This window comes from Semicossyphus pulcher, unplaced genomic scaffold, assembly GCF_022749685.1.
Source record: "Semicossyphus pulcher isolate SPU_LCO1_2020_fin unplaced genomic scaffold, fSemPul1.0.p SCAF_6, whole genome shotgun sequence".
NCBI classification, from domain to species: Eukaryota; Metazoa; Chordata; class Actinopteri; order Labriformes; family Labridae; genus Semicossyphus; species Semicossyphus pulcher.
The window spans coordinates 5,007,926-5,032,395 of record NW_027211737.1 but is presented as its reverse complement, the minus strand read 5'-3'; the positions used below and the strand labels follow the sequence as shown (position 1 = coordinate 5,032,395).

Sequence of the window (24,470 nt, the reverse complement as noted above, 5' to 3'; positions counted from 1 at the left end):
GGCTGCAGCTGCAAAAGAGAGAGAAGCGGCGTGGGAAGAAACTGCTGCTCGAGTAAATGTTCAAGTTTGAACTGGTCTATTTATTTAATACTTAATCACGACCGGAAGCTAAAATGTATATTAATTTAGGAGCAATCCAGCGGGAGAAAAAAACATACATTGAAGCAGTTAAAAATAAAATACCAGAACATCACTCAAAGGTGCGGCTCAGGCAGAACAGGCTCATGGCTGAACCTCACTTCAGTCATATTTTAAATATTAAACTAATGAAACATCATTCAGTGGCTGTGTTAATGTGCATCAGCTTTATCCCTAACATGATGCTGACTTCACATACATTATAATTCATGTTTATTAAATGAATGTGTTAGTTTAAATAAATAAAAAAATTCCAATAACTTAAGGTGTCTTATTTGAGCGCTCTCGGCAGTGGTGGTGGAAAATCTAAAAGTTATGACTTTGACACAGATTTGTCTTTTGATTTTTTTTATCATAATTATAAAATACTTTTGCAAAGCGGTCAGAGCAGCACAGAGACGCAACGTTTCTTTTTTTTTAATTTGTAACCACTCAAACACGCGTGAGACGGGCTGAATGAATGAGGAAGTCGAATGAGGGTTTTTTGTATTCTAGAGGGAGGAGACGGAACGAAACTCTGAGTTTCCTGAGGAACACCTGCTCCCGACCAGGTTAGGTTCAAAGAGTCTGTTACTACGGTAACTGACCGAGAGCTTAAGTTACCTCTCTCTGTGAAACAGGCTAGAGTTACCCCTCTTTCTCTGGTTTGAGTTACCTCCCTTTGTGAAACGGAAAACTCAGAGTTTCCCTCATTTCAGGGTTAACAGACTCAGAGTTTTCAATAAACCTGCTTTGTGAAACGGACCCCTGGAGTTTGTATAGATGGAGCCACTGGTGCTTCTTGTGTTCCGCCCTGAAAAATGAGGAGAAATAATCACACAGTGATCGGGTGATGTTTCCTCAGAGACATCTGAAGTTAAATGAGCAAAGTGCTGTGATTTCTCCTGGTGAGGGATTAAAAGACCACTTTCACCATCACAGAAGACCTCTATTGCAGTTTAAATTCAACAACAAAGAATCAATCAAATGTTTTAAAATATCACCTAATTAGCTTTACAACCATTTTAATAGTGTAACAGTTTTTAAATATCTTTTCTATTTGAATCAGTCCTCATAAATGTTTGATCTTTTGAACCTGATCACAGATTTGAACATCATAACAGACCAAGAAGCACTAAACTTTAACTTGTATCAGACTGTGAGTGTGTTATATTTGAACTTGTCACACGTGCAGAGTTTAAGAGGTGAAGTCACTGCGTCTTTATTGAAGTAGCAGCATGTTGTCATTAATATTAATGAGAGCTCTTTTTCACTTTGTGTATTTCACACATTTGAACCTGCATCCTGTTGTGTTCAGGTGTTTGGAGTTTCTATTTTCTAACCTTTGACCTTCTTCACCTTCTTCAGCTCTGAGCACATTATTAAACATTAAAGGATTTCATGCAGGAACATTGTCTTCTAAAGTCTCATCGTTTATTCTTTATTCAGATTGAGGGGCTGCAGTCTGTCAGAGAGGAGCTGTGCTTCTCTGGCCTCAGCTCTGAAGTCCAACCCCTCCCATCTGAGAGAGCTGGAGCTGAGTGACAACAAGCTGCAGGATTCAGGAGTGAAGCTGCTCTCTGATCTTGTGGAGAGTCCACACTGCAGACTGGAGACTCTGAGGTGAGTCCATGTTGGTTTCAGTAGTATTGTACTAAACACAGTTATTATCACAGCAAAGATCCATATTGTCTGCTAAACCTCCAACCCTCCCAGTGGCTGCTGTCCTCAGTGAAGCTGTGAGAGGAGAACAGAGACAGGCTTCAGGATTGGACAGAAACACAGAGAGCAGTCTCTCTTCTGCAGTCATGATGCGTTCAGGGTCTCTCAGCAGTTAAGTTCCACTGTGTACTCAAGGCCTGTTAAGACTTGTGGTATGAACAGACTGAAGTCTCTGCTGGTCTTTAAACTGGATGTGCTGCATCGCTGACTGACAGCTGATGAAGGGACTCTCTGTAAACACTGATGTATGACTTCTGTTGTCTGTCTTCTTCTCTCATCAGGTGGGAGTAATGATCTCTGTCAGAGTGTGGGCGATCAGGAAGGTGGTCGTGTTGTCAGAGGATCAGCTGTGTCCTGATGATCCAGAGGGTGAAGCAGCAGCAGCAGCTTGTGTGTGTGGAGGCTCTGACTGGGCCATGTTACTGGGAGGTAGAGTGGAGAGGAGAGCTTCAGCCAGCAGTGACTGACAGAGGAATCACACCAGTGGAGGTGACTCTCGGTGCTGGAGTCTAAACTGCTCTGAGATCAGCTCCACTGTCAGACACAGAGTCCACCATCATCCCCGTGTGTTCCTCTGGGTGTGACAGAGTATCATCACAGTATGTGGACTGCTCTGCTGCTGCTCTGTCCTTCTGCACAGTCTCTGCAGACACACTGAGACTCCTCCACTCTGCTGCTCCACACTCCACCACCTCCTCCACCCTCCACCTGGACCTGGACTTCATTTAGTCTTTATTTCTGAACCAAAGTGACTCTGCAGGTTACTTCTTTTTAGGACACATTCATCACTCATTTAAAGTGCACACAGGTTAAATCCCTGTGATCTGGTGTGAAGCCTTTTGTTATCTGTGTTTTTCTGTGTGTCATACCTGCACACTGTTGAATGGTGGAGAACATTATACTATATCTAACAGACGGATCACATTATGCATAAGAGTGACATTATGACTCTGTATCCTTTTCTCTTCTGTATGTTCACATTCTTGTTTCATATGAATAAACCGTTATATTCTGTAACAGACGGCATTATTTACAGAAACCAGTGAGCTGACACCACAACACTAATGAAGGTGTTAGAATGGAGAGAAACTTCACATCACTTTCTCTTAATGCCACACGTTCAAATAAATGAGAAGGGCTCCAATAAGATCATGGAGCCTCTACAATGTCAGAGCCCCCGCCTGCATCAACATGTGAGCCAAATGTTTTTTTCCTCTGTGCTGAACACAAAATATTAAAGACAGTGTTGTTATTATTCCAGCTGATCCTCAGGCCCTGTGATCCGATCACAAGTGGTCGTCTCTAAGCACAGCTGTTCACACCTGGAGTTAACGAGCCCCTCAAATGCGTCTTCAGTGAACACTTATGATCGGATCTCACTTTCCCGCTCTGTATGCAAATGAACTCGGAGCTTCGTTCACCTTCATTAGACTTTGAAAAAATATCATATATGAAGAAACATGATGCAGACTCACAGCACAGAGAGGGGGAGAGCTGCTGTGCACGAGCAGAGGGAGGGAGGGAGGGAGCAGGTGATCATGAAGCCTGATGCTCCTCTGCAGCTCTGTGTTCATCAGTGAAATATGAGGACTACAGTGTTTCTTCATTTAGACTGAGGCGGCCCGCCATAGTCTAATTTTTCCCGCCACAGTTTCTTATTGAACAGAAAATATTTCAATTCTGAAGTGCACATGTGCAATAGTCACATCGCAGGACGTGTGATTGTGAGGCAAATGAAGTGGAACACATCAAGCTGCTGCTTTATTGTTGCTCGGTGCAAAAGGAGAACTCGACAGTTTCTCGTTTTCCATGAGTAATCCACAGAAAAAGTCTGATATCACATTAGTGCAGCTCTTCATCAGAGCACAGAGTGAACTGACGCTGAGTTTGTCACCTGCCTGTAAACTGTTTTAGTTTTTCACTTTGGCAGTGAGTGGGCGGGCACAGTCACTGTAGTGCTCCTGAATATAATTGGCTAAAGGGATACAGTCAATTAAACTGTTTCCGGGTCGAAGCTGCTCTCACTTCTCCAATTTACAAAATGTCTCAGCGCTGTTTTCCTCCCTGTTTTAACCGCTCTGAGTCTAAAAACACCCTCAGTTGTCTTTTTATTGATCGCCATGTGTATGTAACGGGTGTCTGACGTGTATGTTATCGCAGAGGGTGAAATAGATCAACTATGACGCGAAACAATGTTTTTACCTGTGGATGCTACCGTTAGCTGACCTTAGCTAACCTTAGCTTCAAAGCATACAAATGGTTGGCAACCGAAACAGGAAGAAGTGGGTTTACAGCAATAAAAACCCTTATAGAAAATTTCAGCCCACATCAGGAGTTTGTTACCAAACGGACCAAAGTAGCTACAGGTTGTTGTTTTGATCCAGCAAGAGTGATAATGCCATCTAGCTCCGCTCCAGCTCAGCATTCAGCAGACGCAATTCCACCGCCACCAACACACAACAGCCACAACAGGGCGGCTGAGGCTCAGTGGTAGAGTCGGTCGTCTTTCAATCGGATGGTCGGAGGTTTGATCCCCAGCTCCCTCAGGCTACATGTCAAAGTGTCCTTGGGCAAGACACTGAACCCCAAATTGCTCCTGGTGAATGGGTGAATGTGATATGTAGTGCAAAAGCAGCTTTGAGTGGTCGCAAAGACTAGAACAGCGCTATACAAGTACAGTCCATGACACAGCGCGACCTGAGCAGCAAGAGCGTCAAATCTGTGAGTGAGACTGCGAGTGCGATCATTAGTGAAAACCGCTTTGTGGCCAGATAAAATTATAGATAAGGAGAGGGTTGAAATCGTAAACAAAGGCCCCAAAAAGGAGAGATCAAGGTCCCAAAGGTTAATAGTTGTATGTAGTTTTTAGACCCTGGTTTACACTAACACCTTCTAAATTGGCCTTTGACAGCCATAAGCTGCTGCTAATTCAGTTTGTTAAAGTGTAAATGAGTCAATCGTGAATTCTCATACACACCGACAGTTCATATTGTAAACACACACTCAGGCACGTGGTGTGCGCACACACACAGACGCGCGCACTCTCTCACACACACACACACAAACTTCAGCTAGAAAATAATGGAATGTCAAATACTTCATCACAAAACATGTACTATACTTTTGTCTTAAAAGTGACATTTTATGTTCTTATAACCTTTTTCTTGCTCTGTTGTTTTCTTCCAACTGACTGTTACTTGAAGTTCTTCTGTTAGAGCAGTTACAATTCACATTTGGGTCTGTCCTTTAGTTATGTGGCTCTGTTAACTGAAAAGAGCGCCTCCAAATAGTTGCTCACTGGCTATGATTCAGTTCAGCAGGATGGAGAAGGGCCTCACATCGGTCTTTGCATGGGGCCCTAAAATCACTAAACCCGCCCTGCAGGATGGCATAACATGGAACTTCAACCCACCAGCAGCTTCCCATCAGGGTGGTTTCTGGGAGCCTGATTCGTTCAGTCAGAAGTGTTCTCACCTCAGTTCTTAAGCAGGAAACTCTGGATGACAAAGGGCTCCAGACTATTTTCTGTGAGGTTGAGGCAATATTAAATGACAGACACGTCACTGAAGTCTGAGATGACCCGGATGATCTTGAAGCCCTCACAGCAAACCACATTTTAATGTTAAAGGGCAAGTCAATCATGCCACCAGGACTGTTTGACCAAAAGGATCTGTACGTCAGGATAAGGTGGAAGCAAATACAATACATGGCTCTTTTGGAAGAGATGGATTTCTGAGTATCTGCCTATGATGCAAGAGAGACGAAAATGGACAAGGCCAAGAAGAAGCCTCACTCCTGGAGACACTTGTTGCAGACGCCACAGCTCCAAGAGGATCTTGGGTGATGAGGAAAGTTTTGGATGTCAGACCAGATGCAAAGGGACGGGTACGCTCTGTGTGCCTTCAAACGAGGACCAGCATTCTGGAGAGGCCTGTGATGAAGCTCTGTCTGCTACTGGAAGCAGCAGTCTATCATCATGAACTAACTCTCTCTTTCTCTACCTCTATTTTTCTCTCTCTCTTTCTCTCTGTCTAACTTGTTTTGTTGCAGGTTCATCAAGAAGATGATTTATTTAAGGTTAATGCGTAACACACAGAATATTCCTGATTGGTAGTTCATGTTGCAGGAGTAGCTCCTTTTTTATTGCAGATAATTATAATTGTGATATTATGCACAATCAGGGGCTGGAGTGTAGGAGCTCTTTATTTGTTCTCAGTATTTAGTTGTGTATTTAGTTTACTAATAATAAGTAGTATAGTTTGATTATTCTCGGCGTTTGCTTTATTTAGATTAGATTTTTGATCATATTTTCTTTTGCTAGTTATTTGTTTTCACTCATTGCACATTTCTCATTTCCCTTCCTGTGAGTCTTCTCCAGATGCTCATCACCACACCCATCACAACAGCTACCTGAGAGGAGCTTCTCTACTTTGAAGAGGAACAAGACTTTCCTCACAGTGACGCAGGATTTCTTCATGCTCTGACTTTGCTGCTTAAAGCAGCTTCCAGGAAACTTTCATTTGACACTGTGAAACTTTGTCAAACAGTTTTTAGAAGCGTTCATACACCTCGCTCATCCTACAGCTGACACATTTGGTTGCTTTGTTATAGTAACTCTGTTGATAAAGCTGCAGTTACAAACAGACCAGCAGATCGTGCCTCTGAGTAAGCTGAGACATTTTAGCTTTGAAGCACAAGTCTGCTGGAGTTCACTTTCTCTGCACCTCAGAGCACTTTACTGCCATGCCTGTGTCCATGTAAGTGTCATTACTGCCAACTGCTCTCCATGTTCACATATACTTTTACATTTGTGTGTGAATCTGCCCGTGTGGGTCACCAACATAACATGTCGAGATGTCTGTGAAGTCGTCATTAACTTCTTTATTTTGTGTTTGAATAAAATATGGGCTGCACGGTGGTGCAGTGGTTAGGCTGCCTCACAGCTAGAAGGTCACTGGTTCAAACCCTGGTTTGGACAAAGTTGGCATGTTCTCCCCGTAAATGGTAAATGGACTGAACTTATAAAGCGCTTTTCTAGTCTTTGCGACCACTCAAAGCTGCTTTTACACTACATGTCACATTCACCCATTCACACACACATTCACACACTGATGGCAGAAGCTGCTACGTAAAGTGCCCAACTGTCAATCAGTCATCACAGTTATACAATTTGGGGTTCAGTGTCTTGCCCAAGGACACTTGGACCATGATGGCTTTCTTGGTCATTTGCATATTTTACATGTAATGTGACATCCACTCCTTGACTTTATCAACAACAAACTCGTAATAAAACCCTGCAGGACTGAAACGCCACAAACTTTCTGTCTCCAAAACAAGATGGACAAGTTTTGAGCATTTAAGTGAAATCTGAAGTTTCATATTGATGTGCAGTGTGTGAGAAGCTACGATGACTTCACACTGAAGAACTACAGCAGAGCTGTCTGAGAGAAGAGTCCAGTTTGGTTTAATAAAGTAACTCGGAATAAGAAGCTCAGACGACTGAAACATGATGACGTTTACATTCATAATAATAAAACAGAAACACTAAAAGTCACATGTTAATATGGCTTCATTGATTCTTCCTCAGACTGAGCTTTAGGAGCTTCATCCAGGATGATGCTGCTGTGTGAGCACTGAGCATGCTCACACACACACACACACACATGCACACACACACCTGCTCTCAGCGGTCAGGATGGAGGACAGAGGGAGGGGGCCGGTCAGAGGGGGTTAAATTACAGAGAAGAGGAAAAAATCCTCCCTTTCCTTTTTTGGTTCCAACCTGTTTGTAGAGTTACCAACAGAAAAAAGGTCCATTCCTCCCGAACACTGCTGATGACGCTCTAAAAGCGTACCCTGTTTAAATACACACATAAAGCTGCATTCAATCTTTGGAGGACTCATATCTGTTGGAGTTGCTGTGCCCATCCATTCGGCACCAAACGCTTGTGTAAAAAAATACGGTCCTGTTGCTGGATGTGAGGCAGCAGCTGGCGCTGGCACCCCGATGCCCCCGGTAGAGAACACTGCTGTGGTTGCTGCAGGAAGTCAGTGAGGGCTGCTGGCGTCCCAGTGCCAAATGTAGCAGCGGAGTTAAAGTGCTGGAGCTCCTGAAGGAAGAAACCATCGGGCCCTGGTGTCACAGTAACACCTGCCCCTCCACGTACTGTGTTTGCTGCAGCGAGGCAGCGGTGAAGTGCATCCCAGGACTTTAACACTCTTTCCTCATGATCTAAAGCTAAATGTAACAAATGATTACAAGGACATACATTTGATGAAGGGTTATTTATAATTAATGATTAATTATTAATAATATAATCAGCATCTTTATAAAAATTCAACAGATAAAATAAGCGGAGCTGAAACAGAGAAATAAAGGGTTAAATCATCATTCAAGTGTTATAAACAAGTGAAAACAAAACTAACAGAATAAGAAATAAAAATCTAAATGTGTTATAAACTTAGTTTGACAGCTTGGGATCAAAATGTACAACATATTTTCCCTTTAACAGCTTCTTTGCTACAGAAACAGAAACAGACATTAAACTGCACTTCTGTTCTTCACAGCTAGGGGGCGCCGAGTCCCTTTGTAAACTCCATTTGTGGGGCAGTCAAAGAGAGTTAGACAGCTGACCTCTCAGTGACCTTCTGTTGCTTCTTTTTGTCCTCCTTAATTCTTCTTCTTGTTCCTGCGTCATTCATTTAAAAAAGGGTCAAAGATCAAAAGTCAAACTTCATCATGAACAAGCATCACATCGTTACCCCGACTGTTGCACATTTATCCTGATTTCAAATATCAAATGTAGCAGTGTTTGTATTGATGTCATAAATCAGATCTGTGTCGTGTGTCATTTATCATTAATACATATGATGGTGTTTCTGGCATCCAGCGTCTCCTGGAACAAAGAGCACCTTCACTTCTGTCAGAAGAAACATTTTCAGTTACATTTCAGTAAAAAGTCCTGTTGGATTGTTGGTTTGATCTTACAGCTGATGCTTACAGAGACGAGGGTGGAGGACAATGACTGTGGACCTGAATGGAGATCAGAGGGAGGAGAACATGTTGAATCAGTCAGACTGACTCTGGAACCAGAGGTGAGTGTGTATCGTCGGCCGCTCCACTTTAACTCTTTAGCTTGGACGCTGCGATGAGTCCCTGTGATGCTGTTATCCCACTGACACCACTGGAGCTTCTGTATCGTGTTCTCTCTCTGCACTAAAGCTCCTCAGACTTGTAGTTTTCTCCCAAAGAGCCCAAACATCTGAAGACAGGCGTGAAGGTTTCCCTTCTGATCACGACTTCTCCCCAAACACACCAGTTTGAGTCGCTAAAAACATGATTCCCTCCATTTGTTCTTTGAGCTGGTGTTTTCCCTGAATGTTGCAGCTTCCTGTGATGTGTTAATGCTCTACAGTCTGCTCTAACATTAACACATCGTCCTCCTTCTGGGCCACCTTGTTCAACACTTTCTTCTCATCTTCTTTACACTGATGAAATCACAATAGTGATGATATCACCATGTCGTCAGTGATGTCACCACGATATCTGCAGAGACAGATCAGCATCCCTTTTCCTCTTAGTTTTCAGCTTCTGTTGGAGAACACACAAAGTGAGGGATAATGTCGGAGTGCTGCCTCACCATGAAGCTCGTCACTTCTAAAGAAATCATTTATTTTGATTTCAAAGTGTTTTAATGCTGCGTCTAACAAATTAACTCGTCTGTAAGATTTTAGAGTTGGAGCTGCCTGACCCTGCAGCCTTCTTAAAATGAGCTTTTGTAATCCACATTAAACTGAACATTTACACTGATGGAGGAGTGAGACAGGTAACAGGGACCACATGAGTCACTGAGGCTTTCTGTCACTGTCAAAGTCTGTCTTTAGTCCACACCGTGCTCACTGTAGTGTTTACTTCACGTGCCTCTTTTTATGCAGGAGATTTCTGTGTCATCACGCTCTGTGTCTTTTTTTCTGCAGTTTTCATCTTTATTTATTTTCTCTTTCAGCCAGACGTGAAGTTTAACAGAAATCCTGCACATTGACGTGATCGGACGTCGTCCTTCGGTCTGTGATCAGGATTAAATGTGTTCTGTTATTCTGAACAGATATTACAGTGCAGTAATTAACCAATCAGAATCGAGTATTCAACATAGGGTTACACTTAAACAGAGGCTAATGCACTAAACAATAGTTCATTTAATAACAGGTGCTCACAGTGAAGCTGGAGGACAACACTGACCCTGAAAGCAGAGACTGTTTGGTTCCTTGCACATTAAAGCAGGTGCAGTTCCTCTGGAGTCCACTTGAGGCTGTCTCCAGCAGTGAGTCAGTCCCCATAGAGCCCCATGTTAAAATGAGTCATTGGAGCCCTTTGGAGATTTTTTCATACAGAATTGAACCAATCATCTGTCTTGCTGTGCGCTTTATTACACGAACCAAGAAGTCTGTGCTTCAGTGTTTTTGGAGAGTGAAAGTTATCACTATTAATTATTGAACAAATAATATTTATATGTTAGCACTAATTAGCAGCTATCTGTGTTTGTGCTCAACGCATTCTCATACAACGGTTTGTATGATATCCTAGGAAAAGTTATGCACAATTTATCGTGCGGAATCCTACGAATGGTCAGCAACACGAGTGATCAGCGCGCCTGTGCAAGCCCCTGCAGTGAAGAACCCAGGACATCGGCCTCCCTGCGCCTCAGGTAAGGTCTCTAAATTGTAATAGCTATTTTCTCATGAAACCAGTTGATTTTGTCAATAACAAAAACGTTTTTGACAAATTTGACTAATGAACGTCGTGAAAAGTAGCCAGCGTTACCAACTTCAACTTGGTAAGATTTGATGATTTGTAACGCAATTAACGTGAGGCTAAGGCTAACGTTAACATCCAGTTACATGGCTAACGTTAGCTAAGTTACTTTTATGGTTTTATTGCAAAACGTTACTATTAACGTTAGTGTTTTGGTTGAATGCTCTCCGACGTGTAACTAAGTATCCCCAAACCCTTTGTTTACCAACTTAATGATTTGGTCTTTTAACGTTAGACTGCACCAATGTTGATGATGGAGAGAGGAATAGCTATGATGTATGCTTGTTGTTCAAGTCCTCTACCATCTTCTCTCTCTCTGCTCTTCACCTCTCTTGTCTAAACGCATTGCATTGCAAGTGTGTGTGTGGACAATTATGCATGGTGGGTCTTGAGGAAAATAACACCTCTTGGGGGGGGTCCTGCCATAAAAAAGTTTGGGAACCACTGCTGTAGAGTCCAGACTACTTAGCTAAAGATATGTTACTGGAGAAGGTTGACTTGACATATGTGCTCACCATACTTTTATTACTGTTTTACAGATAACCAGTTTCCCCCACCCCTCAGTCTCAGGACCTTGTAAAACAAACCAACGGCTCTTTTAGCCCTCCTGTTATCCTTGGGGTCAATTTGACCCCATTCAATGTTTATCATTCAAAAAATAATAGTTGACTTTTTTTTTTTTGCTTCATATTTCATGACTTTTCCTTATTTGATGGGGACAACTGATTATGCATAAAATTATCATGATGATATTTTTTCAATGTGCTGAACACATGAAGCACGCATTGGTGTTCCTCTGGGGTCAATTTGACCCCAAGCTGTTTTAGCTGTGTAAAACTTGTCTGTGTGTGTGTGACCTAACATCCCCACACCTGCAGGTGCAGAGTTAATACTTTTGAGTTGATACATAACAGGGGGGGGGACAACTATTCCCACCAGAACTTTGATTCTTCTCGTGGTGTGGGCATGTGGGAAACAACTTGACTTGTGAACTCCTCCCAAAATGAGGAAGCCAATGTAGGCTTGCGAGTTGATCACATCCAAGTCTTTCCAACTACACATGCCTCCCCTCTCAAATTATCATCTCAAGTACAATATTTTCAATTGATGGTTATATGAAGAGCTCGAATAATGACTTTATGTCTTCAACATGGCTGACTGTGTGTCTGGTGGGACACACTCTTAGCAGCACGTCTACCTTATTGTTGAAGTGAGTAGAGGGACCATAATTTTCCATTTTTGGTGCTAACGTGACATGGGGGAGGGGGAAACAATATTCTCATGAGAACTTTCCCGCACCATGGGCATGAAGGTGTGTGTGTGGAGGGCAGGGTATTCCCGCAAGGACATTGGTAGTTCATGCAAAATAAGGGAGGAGCAAACATATAAAAGCTTGCACGGCAACCCTCAGTCCAAATCATTCCTCATTGTGCTCTGTGTATATATATATATATCAGGAGGACCCTGATTTTGAGGCCTTCTCATCTGATGAGAATGAGTGTTGACCCTCCTGTTGTCTCTCAACCACCAGCAGAAACGATCCCTTCCAAAAATGGAAACATAATATGGTCCCTTTCCCCACTTCAACAGCAGGGTAGACTGAGCGCTACTAGGCTTCCAGGCCCCACCAGATATGCAATCAGCCATGTTGAAGACATCAAGTCATCATTAGAGCTCTTCATAACACCATCGATTGAAAATATTGTACTTGGGATGACAAATTTGCCGGTCCCAAGCCGGGATAACAAAAGAGTAGGGGTGAGTGAGACTTTATAGTGACTAAACACAAATATGTTACAAAAAAAGGAGATAAAAATAAGTAAATAAATATGCTTTTGAGCGGGGGGGGGTCACCAACATCAATCAATACGGTTCATTCTGTGAGAGTCATGAATGTGCACCCCAGATTAGAAAAGATTTGGATGAAAGATTTTCAAGACACACTAACTCTAAAACTGAAAGTTTGACCTGATGGTGGCGCTACAGGAAAGGTCATATCATCACCAAAACCAATAGGGTTCATACTCTAGTGTTCATTAATGTTGTCAGTCAATTTGAGAAGATTTGTATGAAAACTTTTCAAGATACATTCATTCTAATTTAAAAGTTTGGCCTGATGGTGGCGCTAGAGAACAGGTCAACTCACCGATATGTTTCATTATCAAGGGGTTATTTATGTATTCAACAAATAAACAAAGTGCCTGACACAAAGACTTGGTCAACAATTTTATGTAAATCATTTTCTGGAGTCAAATATCCCTGGGGTCAGATTACACTAAAATGTGTTAGTTTATTTGAGGATAATAGGAGGGTTAAGAGCCTATCTACCCATCTACCTGTCTATCTGTCTGTGCTTCCATCCACCCATCCCTCCCTCCCACCATCTCTCTCTCTCTATCTGTGTGGTTTTCTGTGTGTTGCCTGTCTGTCCTTGCTAGCTTGCTGGCTTTGCATCCATCCACCTTGCTATGGAGTTCCATGCACAGCAATTCTCTGGTAAGTAGTAGTGTGCACGAGGCATAGCTAAAATGTCTCTCAAAATAAGATCTTAAATATTTGAGGGGATTTTAGTTTAAAATAACAGCGTTTGGTTTGATATCACACTTAACATTTTAATGCATTTCAGTGAAATGAACAGCAATTGGATCATTTATCTTGTGATTTTGTATCCATGAATAAATGTCATGATATAGGGCCTATATCAGGATTGGGGAAAAAAGATCGCTGTGAAAGGAATGTCTTACATGTATTATATCTACATTTTAAGTTTTCATGCGTACATTGATATAACGAGTATTCATCGTGGCATCTGTAATGTTAACCTTAGTACGTGTTAGCTAAACAATAGCCTCTTGTGTTGGGCTTAAGGTGGGCATGGTGATTATAATGTGTCCACACAAAAGCCTAGGCTTCAGTGGGCTTTAATCTGGACTATGGTGGTGCTTACAATCTGAGCTTCCTACCCCCTAGACCTTTCAAGTGAAAGGAGACGTGCATGTTTTAAGACATGGGTAGGATTTAATAGAGAATAGGGCTGTCACTTATTGTTCGTAAATGGAATAATCAGGAATTACAGTTTGAACATTATGAAATATGTGTTCGAATTCAAAATTCAAGGGCAGTTACCCCTCTTATTCATTTCACAATCTGCTTTCCAGAGTCCCAGATCACTGTAAACACACTAAAAGTAAAGCATAGTCTTTCAAAATGTACACTTACTGGTATGTTTATAGGTGAGGTATTAAACAAGGGCTGCCTTGTTCCCCAAAACTGTATTGCGCTCTCTATTTAGTCTGAGATTAGTCAGGCACACACGCAGGCATATAGTTAAAACCTCAATCTCAGATTGCTTGAGTTCAGAACAAAAAACAACACCACTTCCAGAATGCCAAAACAACTGTCACAACACCTGTCTGCCAAGAGAGGTACTGGCTAATCTATAACTGTTCATTTTCAATATACTTTGTTGTTGTACACATTGTTTTTGTTGCTATTATCGCAGATAGTTAGCTCTAGTCACCTTTTGCTATATTCATCTTGCTAGCATATTGTTTCACTGTCGTGAAAAAACACTCAGGTAGCCCCTCTAGCCCTCTGTGTAAACGGTAACAAAGGAAAGCTGGGGCTGTTTCCCCACAGATCAAAGATTGATGGTTTAAAATGTTTTATTTTTGTTTGTTTTGGTACTTTGGCATCAGAAGATGATACAGATACTCAGCTTCATGAGATGCTCCAAAAAGACCTCAACACAGTGGTAATGTATCAATTTCAATATCTTGTTCCGTACATGGGGATCAGACATTATGATTCATACCAACATTCTGTTTACTATATCTGCCAAATTTCAATGGGTAGGGACATTGATCATCAAAATTTCCTGATAGCTAGTTTGTATCAAAGGCAAATTGCCGACACAGATATGAAAGAGACCAACGTTACTGAAAAAGCAGCTAGGCTAACATAGCTACAGTGAAGAGGCTAACCTAGCCTATGGGGTTGTCTCTTTCAGATCTGCGTCAGCTCTTTGCCTGATACAACCTAACAGATGGAATCTAGAATATATAACTCTAAAACTCTTGATAAAACTAGGTAAAACTCTACTCATTCAGTCAGTGATGTTATGGCAGCTAAATAGTGTAATGTTAGCAACAGGTTTGCCCTGTGTGCTGCTGAATGAAAACAGTGTAGTCCATATGTCCCTGTTCATTTAATATGTTTCACTAAAGTTGACAGCGCTTTACAGTGGTCACTTGGTATTGTTGTGATTTGAAAGAAGTTATTTGTGCAGGTTGGTGGTTTTGCATTACTTGGATTATGTTGTTCTTTTTAGGTGAAAAAGAGAAAGAAATCTAAACCATCACAGTCGTGTAAATGGAGACAACGAGATGAAGACGGCAACATTATTGCCCAAACCATCAAGTCCCCTTCATCAAGCTCACATGGTTAGTTTATCATATCCAGCTTTGCATAGTGTATACAAATTTGCTAGTAGTAGTAGTAGTAAGATCCATCCTCAACAACTCCTCAACAACTACCATTGAAGTGCTCTTGAGCAAGGTATTCAGCCCCCAACTGCTCCTGTAAAGGTACTCAGCGAGCAACAGACGAAGACTGATTGTACCGGGCACCTCACATGTTTGAATGTATTTGACTTTGTGAATGATTAGCAGGGCTCTGCTGAAAAGCAGCATACATGCTCAGCAAATCTTTCCTCTGTAAACTGGGCCAGTACTCAAGAGTAAAAGTTGTGAAATTCTTTTTTTTTTTAGGTGGAAATTCTTTTTCTACCTCCATCAACCTATGCCAATACCTCGTGAATAAAACCAAAAGCCAAGGCACGAACCGAACTCTGGCTCGGTGTGCCCACTGAAATCATTTCAGGGCCAGTGGCTTTAATAGTTGTGCCAGAGAATTTGAAATGTTAAAGGTATAATGGGTAGGATATGTCGGTTGCTTTTTGTAAACATTAAAGTTGGTCCCTCCTCCCTGGCTCAAAGGGCACGCATTTCTGGTGGTCCCACGTGCTTACCATCTGGTAACTGGTCACTATGTTTTTTCGAGTCTCGCACCTCACACCCAGCGTGCTGTTATTGGCTGGGGGCTACACCACTCCCAGAAGAGTCCCCAGCACAGCCAAATAAGAAAAACCAGGCAGAGTGCAGTGTCTATGTGGATACAGACACAAACACAAACGAGCCCTGTGATGTATTATCACATGGCAGCTCACAATTTGTTATTATTTGTAGTTTTAATTATTGCATTTACTTCATTTTTCTTACTTTTTTTTGCGAATGGAAGTTTTCTTTATAATATTGGGGATGCAGAGCACCTCAGCAAAGCCACTGTCTGCAGGGCAGTGAGGAAAGTGTGTCTGGCTCTAAAACCTTTTTTGCACACTTTTGTTACATTCCCTGGGCACAAACCTCCGAGAGCCATGAAGGAGGAATTCCACAGGATTGCAGGTAAACGATGTAGAAATCTGTTTTAAAGAATGATAATCTATTGTGTACTGTTCATGACATGTTGCTGTGACCTCAGACTAGGATTACTAATTTCAGTGTATTCTAGGATTTCACAATGTGATTGGGTGTGTCGATGGAACCCATATTCCCATCAGGGCTCCCTCTGAAAATGAGGGAGACTATGTGAATAGAAAGTCCATCCACAGCATTAATGTGCAGGTAGATATGACCACTGTGTCAAAATGTGAAAGACTGCATCACAATCCTGCAACTAACATCTGTCATTCTCTGCACTGTCAAGATCATATGTGATGCTGCACATCTAATCACCAATGTGGAGGCCAAGTGGCCCGGGTCTGTGCATGACTCACGGATTTACTGTGAGTCTACTGTAAGCCACAGAATGGAACGTGGTAAGTAGCCTCGACCTTTGTTCAATATAATTCACTTGTCACTTGACACACTCAAAGTATCCACTATACATTACAGGACACTTTGACGGCTATCTGCTGGGTGACAGGGGGTACCCATGCCATCCAACATTGTTGACCCCTTACCCTGACCCTGAGCCAGGCCCCAATGTGGCCCACTGCAGGACGAGAGCTTGGGTGGAGATGACCATAGGCCTGTTGAAAGCCTGTTTCCAGTGCCTACGTCAAACGACATGCGACATTATTGTGGCATGTGTTGTTCTCCATAATATTGCCACAATTAGAGGAGAGCAACACCTTGTCCTACAAATAGAGGCTGATGAGGACCCCATCCCTGCAGCTGACATGCAGGATGGAAGGTCAGTCAGAGATGTCGTCTGCCACAATCATTTCGCTGTCTAAGACACGTTTATTTTTTTTTCTTTTAGTTCTTTAACATGTCTTACCTTATTTAGATCAGACTTTGAAGTCTTAGTTATACTTCTTAACTTCCAACCGCTTAGCCATTGTTCATATGTTTGACCTTTGACCCATTTACACAGTGCTTGTCAGATGAGGCCTGGGTAGTTTTCTACTTTCTGAAGCCCAAGGACACTGAGTACTCCTATCTCTATAAAATGCCTGTGTATTCACTCATTTCTTTATCATTCTTATTAGGCTCTCTTTGGTTGCCTCTCTGTTATGCTCTGACCCTTTGCAAAAGTCTTTTATAGTTATGAAAAAAATAATCAAAAAGATAAATCTGTGTCAAAGTCATGTTTTGTAGATTTTCAACCACCACTGCCGAGAGCAGTCAAATAAGACAAATGAGTCACATTTTATTTGGTCCTCTTTATTTCCTACAAATACAAAAGCAGACGTTAATTACTGGAACAATATTTAAAAAATTAAATAACACAATTCACCTGTGAATATGCACCCACCTCTAACTTGTGTTGCAATATTTTGATCTCCAGTGCTGTCTTTTTAATCTGGAGGTCCAGGAACACCAATTCTTTATTTGTTTTTTCTATTTTTTTAAAAGATGCCTCCTGTAATGTCTGTTCATACTTCAGTGTAGGCTACATGCCACAATGTTCCACACAAGAACTTAAAGAGCAGTGAATGGGAAGATAACGCCAGATATCAGTAACATATCATTTTAACATTACCTCTGTAGGCCTCTCTGTGGCAGCAGAGAGGGTGTCTTCATCTTCCTGAGGTTCTTCCTGTTTAGATGAGCATTAGGTTTTAAAACACTTTACACTATTATTTGGTCATCTCTGGAGTATTGAGTAGCCTACTTACAGCTGCAAGGTGTTCTGTCGTTGGATGGGGCTCGACAAGGCAGAGAACCCCATCACAATCTGTTAGGACAAATGGCCATGGCTTTTACATCAATCAATTAATTTGTATTTCTGTAGTGACAAATCACAATGAAAATAATGTCATAACACTTAACATGCAGCGCAGGTTTAGACAGTACTCTTTATTTCTTACATCTTATGAAGGCACTCGTGTCCTGGGGAGTGACAGGCTCAGATGAGCTCCCACCAGGGATTCCCTCTGCCACTGGCCTCCCCGTGTTCTGGCTCAGGGCCAGCTCCTCTGCCGCAGTCAGAGGTGGTGGTGCTGGACCTCCACCAGCCTCTGCCTTCTTTCTGTTGGCTGAGCAGAATTTAAATGTATTGAGGCCTAATTAATGAAATGTATGTGAAATCAGCATCATGTTAGGGATAAAGCGGCACAAAAACTACCACTGAATGATATTTACTTTAATAATCTAAATATGATTGAAGTGAGGTTCAGACATGAGCCCATTTTACCTGTTTGAATGATGTTCTTGTACTTCATTTTTAGCTGCTTCCATGTGCGTTTAGGTCCCGCTGGATTGCACCTAAATTAATATAAATTGTAGCTTCTATTCTGTGATTATATATTTAATTAATACACCAATTCAAACTTAGGCGTTCACTCGAGCAGCGATTTCTTCCCACGCCGCCTCTCTTGCAGCTGCAGCCGTATTGCTTCTCTTGCGAAATATATGTTCATGTTCGCCATACGTTCACATGAGGATTTCTAGCTCCATTGGTGTGAAGTAGGAGGACCTCTTTTTGTGTACTGTTGCCATGGTGAATCGTGGTATCGGGGCTCCATTAATGCTGGCTTTTTATAGTCAGCGTGCACGCACTTAACTCCGGCTGAACCCACTCAGAGTTGATTGAACTAACTCTGATCAGCTGTTCTGGAACCGAAAACTCAGAGTTTCCTATCTCAGTAGATCAACTCAGAGTTCAGGGTTAGACTCAGAGTTTGCTGAACCTGCTTTGTGAAACGGACCCCAGAACTGATTCCAGCTGGGACTTATTACTGCTGGGAAATGACGCAAAGGGATAGATGTATCTGTGTAGGTCACATGCAAACATCGGAGGATGCTTTTTGTTTTAGCGAGTGGTCTTTCTTCATGTAATATTATAGAATATCCCTAACTGTTATGAAGCATAACAATTCTGCCACATCTTCTTTATTGCAAAAGAGATCTAATAATTTATTTATATTTAGTTATTTTTTGTTTTTTCATTGATTACCAAAAATGACTTTTTCAGGCTCTCTTTTCTTATTCATAATCTGGAAGCTAAAGTCAGCTGTCAACTGAAAGAAGAAAAAGGTTTACGGGCAGGTTTACAGCAGCTATACAGGTATTAACTAATATTGTTAATGCCCTGTACAAAAACAACACAATGCTGCTTTATGAGCTAGACTGAAATAAAAGTTTAATAATGGTTCAAACGTTTTATTAATGGCGCGTCAGAAGAAGTCTCGGCCTGTATATTCTTTTTCACTTCATCAGATGAACCCTGTTACACAAGAAACCACAATGTGTTGTCTGACTTCCCCTGAGGCTTTGATTTGTTAAAATCTTCATAGTCAGCTTTATTTGTAGATTATCACGTCCAAAGACCAAGCAGCTCTCGTACTCATGTAACCTTCAGATCCAGACGTCCAGCAGTCTTTGTTCCACCAGGGGGCGTCCTCACCAGGTTCCAAGGGTTTGCACTGACCAGGGAAAAATAACTTCTTTTCCCACTTTTCTTCTTGGATTTGGAATAATCTGCAGAACATGTAAAGTATCAGGTGACAAACTTTAGGCCCTGTTAAAAGTCCATGTAAGTGAGAAAAGCATGTTTGAAAAGGATTGAGTCTTTTCACGAGAGCTCTTGGTGTCTGTGTTCTCTGTCTGCTGTGTTTGAGTTTAAACTGTAGCTGCTGTCTCTGCCAGGTCTCCCTCAGAGAGCGGACTTCAGTCTTTAGGGACTTCCTGTTAAAATAAAGCTTTGAAAACAGAACACGTATTCAGAGTATCCTGATCACTACAGTTTCAACAGGTTTGTGCTAATTAACATCTCAAATGTGAACCAACCAATATGGACTGACAGTGTGTGACAAAGCCCAGAGTATCAGTCAGGTTAATCCAGCCTTATATGGGCACAGATTATAATGTTTTTTATTCTTAATTCACTTCTATCAGTTATTTTTGTTTTCCTCAGAGAGTGAATAAAATCCTGTTTAATCACATTCTGCTAATGGACGCTGTTTTCAGATTATCACTGAAGCATTTTCCCTCCAAGCTTAAAAACGAGGCTCTCCTCTTTGGTGATCCTGTGACAACGCTGCCACCCAGTGGCTGAAAGGTGCCATTAACCACTGACAGCACAGAATATTGGAATATTCCAGGTTGATCAGTTAAACCAGGCTGAGACTAAAACAGTGAAACAGCAGCTCTGCATTAAACTCTGTCTTCATGGAGGTTTGAATGTTTCTGATTCATTTTCAACCTTTTTCAGTCTGCAGCTTTTCTTTCAGCAAATTTAAAATATGTTTCATTTATTTTCAGAACTTCCTTTGATTCACTTCTGTTCAGTGTTTCGTCTCCTTTATAAAATAACACAAACACACATGTAACACCGTGTCTGACACTCTGATGAATTTGTCACCTCAAGGTTTGGACAGAGGGGAGACAACACACGGCTGATAACTGAAACAGAAACAATTTACTTATTCCAACATGACATTAACATTTGAGTGGGAGATTTTGCCAGGTGCCACATGTACTTCCTTAATCAGCCAGTCAGTGTGGTTAGGATCAGTATAGGCTAGTGGTGATGATGGGGCTTGGAAAATAGGTCACTTTTATTTGGAGTAGAGCAGACACTGCTACATGATGTCAGCACAGTGTCATCAGTACTCCAGCTGCTTCATATGCTTTGTGTTGAAAAGCTTTTGTTGACAGGTTCCTTTCATCTGTGGCTTTATTATCTGTGTTGTCTTTGCAATGAGGATGTAGATTCTTGTTATGTGCTGAATAATAAGCCTCATGCTTAAAGGACCAGTTTCTGTCTGTGTGCATGCAGTCTCTCTGTCTCTCTCTCTCTCTCTCTCTCTCTCTCTCTCTCTCTCTTTATACATCACATACATCCTCAGAAATGTCCCCCTGAAAAACAATGAGGTGAGGAACACAGAGTCTACTGTGCAAGCTGCCATAGCAGACTGTTGTCAACAAGATCAGGATACTTTAACGTTGTACAAACATGTAGGATCAGTCCTTCTTCACCTTTCTGCACAGAAAAGTCTCTTCAGGAGTTTTGATGATGTAAATTTAGCTCCATATAAAGGTGATGCTGAGGTGTGTGAAAAAAGTGATGTGACTGTTGTTCCTGTTGGGTTTTGGATGTGTTGAGCAGGAGGTTGTTGTGGTGGCACAATGTGACTCCTTAGACAACCTGCTCCGCTCACTGTGCTCTTTTTAGTTACACTCAGCTCATTTCCTGTAAATGGAGAGGGGAGGAGCAACCTGTCCAGGGGATCCATGAGAACAGGGAGGGAACCTGAAAGTGAAAGTGTCAGGCACCGCAGACTCCATTTTGAGTCGACGGAGCAGAAGGAGACAAAGCTGAAGACTGAGGCAGGGTGAGTGTTAACAAACATTTGTATCATTTGACTGTTAAAGTCTCTGAGTCACTTTTCTACCTGTGGACTGTAGAGGAAAGAAAAGTTCGAATAAACTCGACAGTTTGTTTCATCTGTGGACACAAAGTCTGATTGGCTGAATAATTTACATGAAACCTTCAGTAACTCAAGAAAACAGGCAGAGATATAAAGAACACTGAGCAGGTGGAGCGCTGACTGCTTTTATTTCACTGTATACTGTGTGCGTGTGTGTGTGTGTGTGCGCGATCGTGTGTGTGTGCGCGATCGTGCGTGTGTGTGCGTGTGTGTGCCTGTGAGTGTGAGTGTGTGTGAGTACGTGCGTACATGTGTGTGTGTGTGTGTGCGTGTGTTCATGTGTGTGTGTGACTCCTTGACAGACTTGTTTTTCTTGAATGTTCTACCAGAAGATGAGTGTTTGTGTGGATGAAGAGGAGGACGGAGCAGAGTCTGCAGTATCCAGCTGTCTGTCTCTGAAGAGTGACCTGTCCAAAGATTATCCTCCAGACTTCAGTAATGAACCTGGACCCTCAGACACAAAGTAAGAGACTGATTCTAACTCAAGTATGACTCATTTTAGTTTCATCTAACACTTCCTTGTGATTTTGTTTTTATAGTAAATATTTCCACTGTTATTTCAAACATTTCAACCTGTTTTTGTTAAAAGCCGATAAAAAGTTTAAGAGTTAAAAACAACTCTATGATCAACAGCAGCAGCAGTTTGAGCTTTTAGATCTTCTTAAATGTTTGTAGTCTGAGGATTTATCAAGGATTCACATGATAAGAATAAAAACATGTTGTGTGTTGCAGAGTTCAGCCCAACAGACAGAGAGCAGAGTCTGCAGTATCCAGCTGTCTGTCTCTGAAGAGTGACCGGTCCAAAGAGCGTCCTCCAGCCTTCAGTAATGAACCTGGACCCTCAGACACAAAGTAAGAGACTGTTCTTACTGTAAACTGACCTGACAGACGACGATGCATTGAGGATGAATACTAAATGTTTTGCTAATAGATTTATATTCCTGATGCAGAATGATTACTGCAGGAACAGTTTCACACTAAGGTGGATATAGTCTGAGTTTTATATCCACAAACTTCTGATGTTTCTTCTGCAGGAAACACTTGAAACCTCCATTTCAGAATTTACACTTCAGAAAATATAGGATTCATTACGTTTCAAAATCTGCTTCAAATGTTTAAATATTTTTCATATCACCGTTCTGATCTACCAGCTGCCATCTTGAATCAGTTCATATAATAACATTGTAGTGTCTGTGTTGGCTTCAGTAATCAGATGAGAGAGGTGAACACGCGTCTTTACTTGGAAACCTCAGGTAATAACACCTCACAGCAGGTTACAGCGTGTGTAGGCAGAGGTTATATGTTGGCCAACCATACAGTGACATCCAGGGTTGGGAGGGTTGTGTTCTGATACAGTTACTCATTACCTGTTAAAAATGTGATCAGTAACGTAATCCAAGTATCACAATGTTAAAGTAACGTAACTGATTACTTTTAGTTACTTTTGGATGACTTCAATATTAAATCTGCAAATTAAGACGAGAGAAAAGAGATGTCAGTACTTATGTCATGTGTGAATGCCCGTTTAAATGAAGAGCGGTAATTATGCACATTCAAATGTACTTTGTTAAGTCTGCTATTCACACTACTTAACAGTCAAACTTCAAGTAAACTGCCATAAAGTTATTCCAGTCCGGGGCTTGTGTTTTTACGCACACCATCCTGGCCGCGGCCTCACCACAGTCACAAACTATTTTTCAGTAGCAGAAGAAGACGACGACAGGTTAGCTTTGAACATGTTTAACTGAACTGATCCGTGCAGCTGACGTTAGCGGTTGGTCTTACCTGTAAATGTTTCTTTAAATTAGATGTCGAGTCCTTGAATAATGACAGCATTTTCACAGCCGGAAGCCAGAACTTGCACTGGACTGTGATGTTGCTCCAGGCAACTTTGAGGAGCGGTGTTGTGAGCAAGCGGCAACCTCCGGTGTTGAAAAATGAAGCCAATGCGGAAGTGCAAAAAACTGCAGTTCCTCGAGTGGCCACTTGAGGCTCCAGAAAACAAGAAATAACATTACAGCAGGTGGGAAAATGCCCATTTTTACAGCAGAAATAAACATTTTACAGCCTGGTTAAAAAAAAACGGGTTTGTTATGAATAGCTGATTTTACTGTTCAAGATAACTGTACGGGGGGTGCATGTTTTTTATAACACACCCGTTTTAATTATATTAAGCCTTAAATTATAGGGGTCGGATCACTTGATTGACAGGCGGATCCTGCAGGCTGTCTGCTAGACATCAACACAGACACAGACACTGAGCTTAACTTCACCTGTTTGTGTTGTTGGAGACTTTTGGGGATTTTTTCATTCAAAGTTTGGACAAATAATCTCTCTGTGGGACTTATGGAACTTTATGGCTGTGCAAGAAGTCTGAGCTCCAGCTTTACGGTGAGTTAAATGTTAGTGTTATTGTATTGAAATATTTTTCACACTAAGTAGCAGGTATACTGTGCTCGCTTTAGCTGCTTGTTAGCCTGTGCAGTGTTTCTCAAACATTTATTTAATCGTCGGCCAGTAAATAGGAGTCAGGAGTTGTTGGCTTTTCCCTGGAGAGATTACAGCGGACTGCAGTGATGAGAAGACCGGTTACTTTAAGTTACGTGTCGGCTCGCCGCTCTCTCACCGGGCGAGCGAGCAGCGAGTCCGCTACTTCTTTAGTCTGATAACTAAACACCTGCATTCAGTCACCAACAGAATCTCCTCCTGGCAAAGCCAAACTAGCTCATTCATGATTTATACAGTCTATGGATAATAACCGTTAGCTACGCTGAGGAGCATATAGCCTAGCTTCATAGCCGTAGCTGGCTGATTATTGTGGCCCGCCTATAGAGCTCAGCCATAGCCTTTAGCTCTGTCGCGCTCCGCCTCTTTGCCTGCCTC

The 24,470-nt window shown here is 41.8% G+C and overlaps 1 protein-coding gene across 1 annotated transcript in view; it reads left to right on the top strand.

Moving 5' to 3' along the window:
* The window catches only part of LOC138610914 (NACHT, LRR and PYD domains-containing protein 12-like), a gene marked incomplete at its 3' end in the record, with an annotated part of 150,988 nt that overhangs the window by 44,811 nt on the left and 81,707 nt on the right, over positions 1-24,470 (top strand). The gene's annotated exons all lie outside the window — the stretch shown is intronic.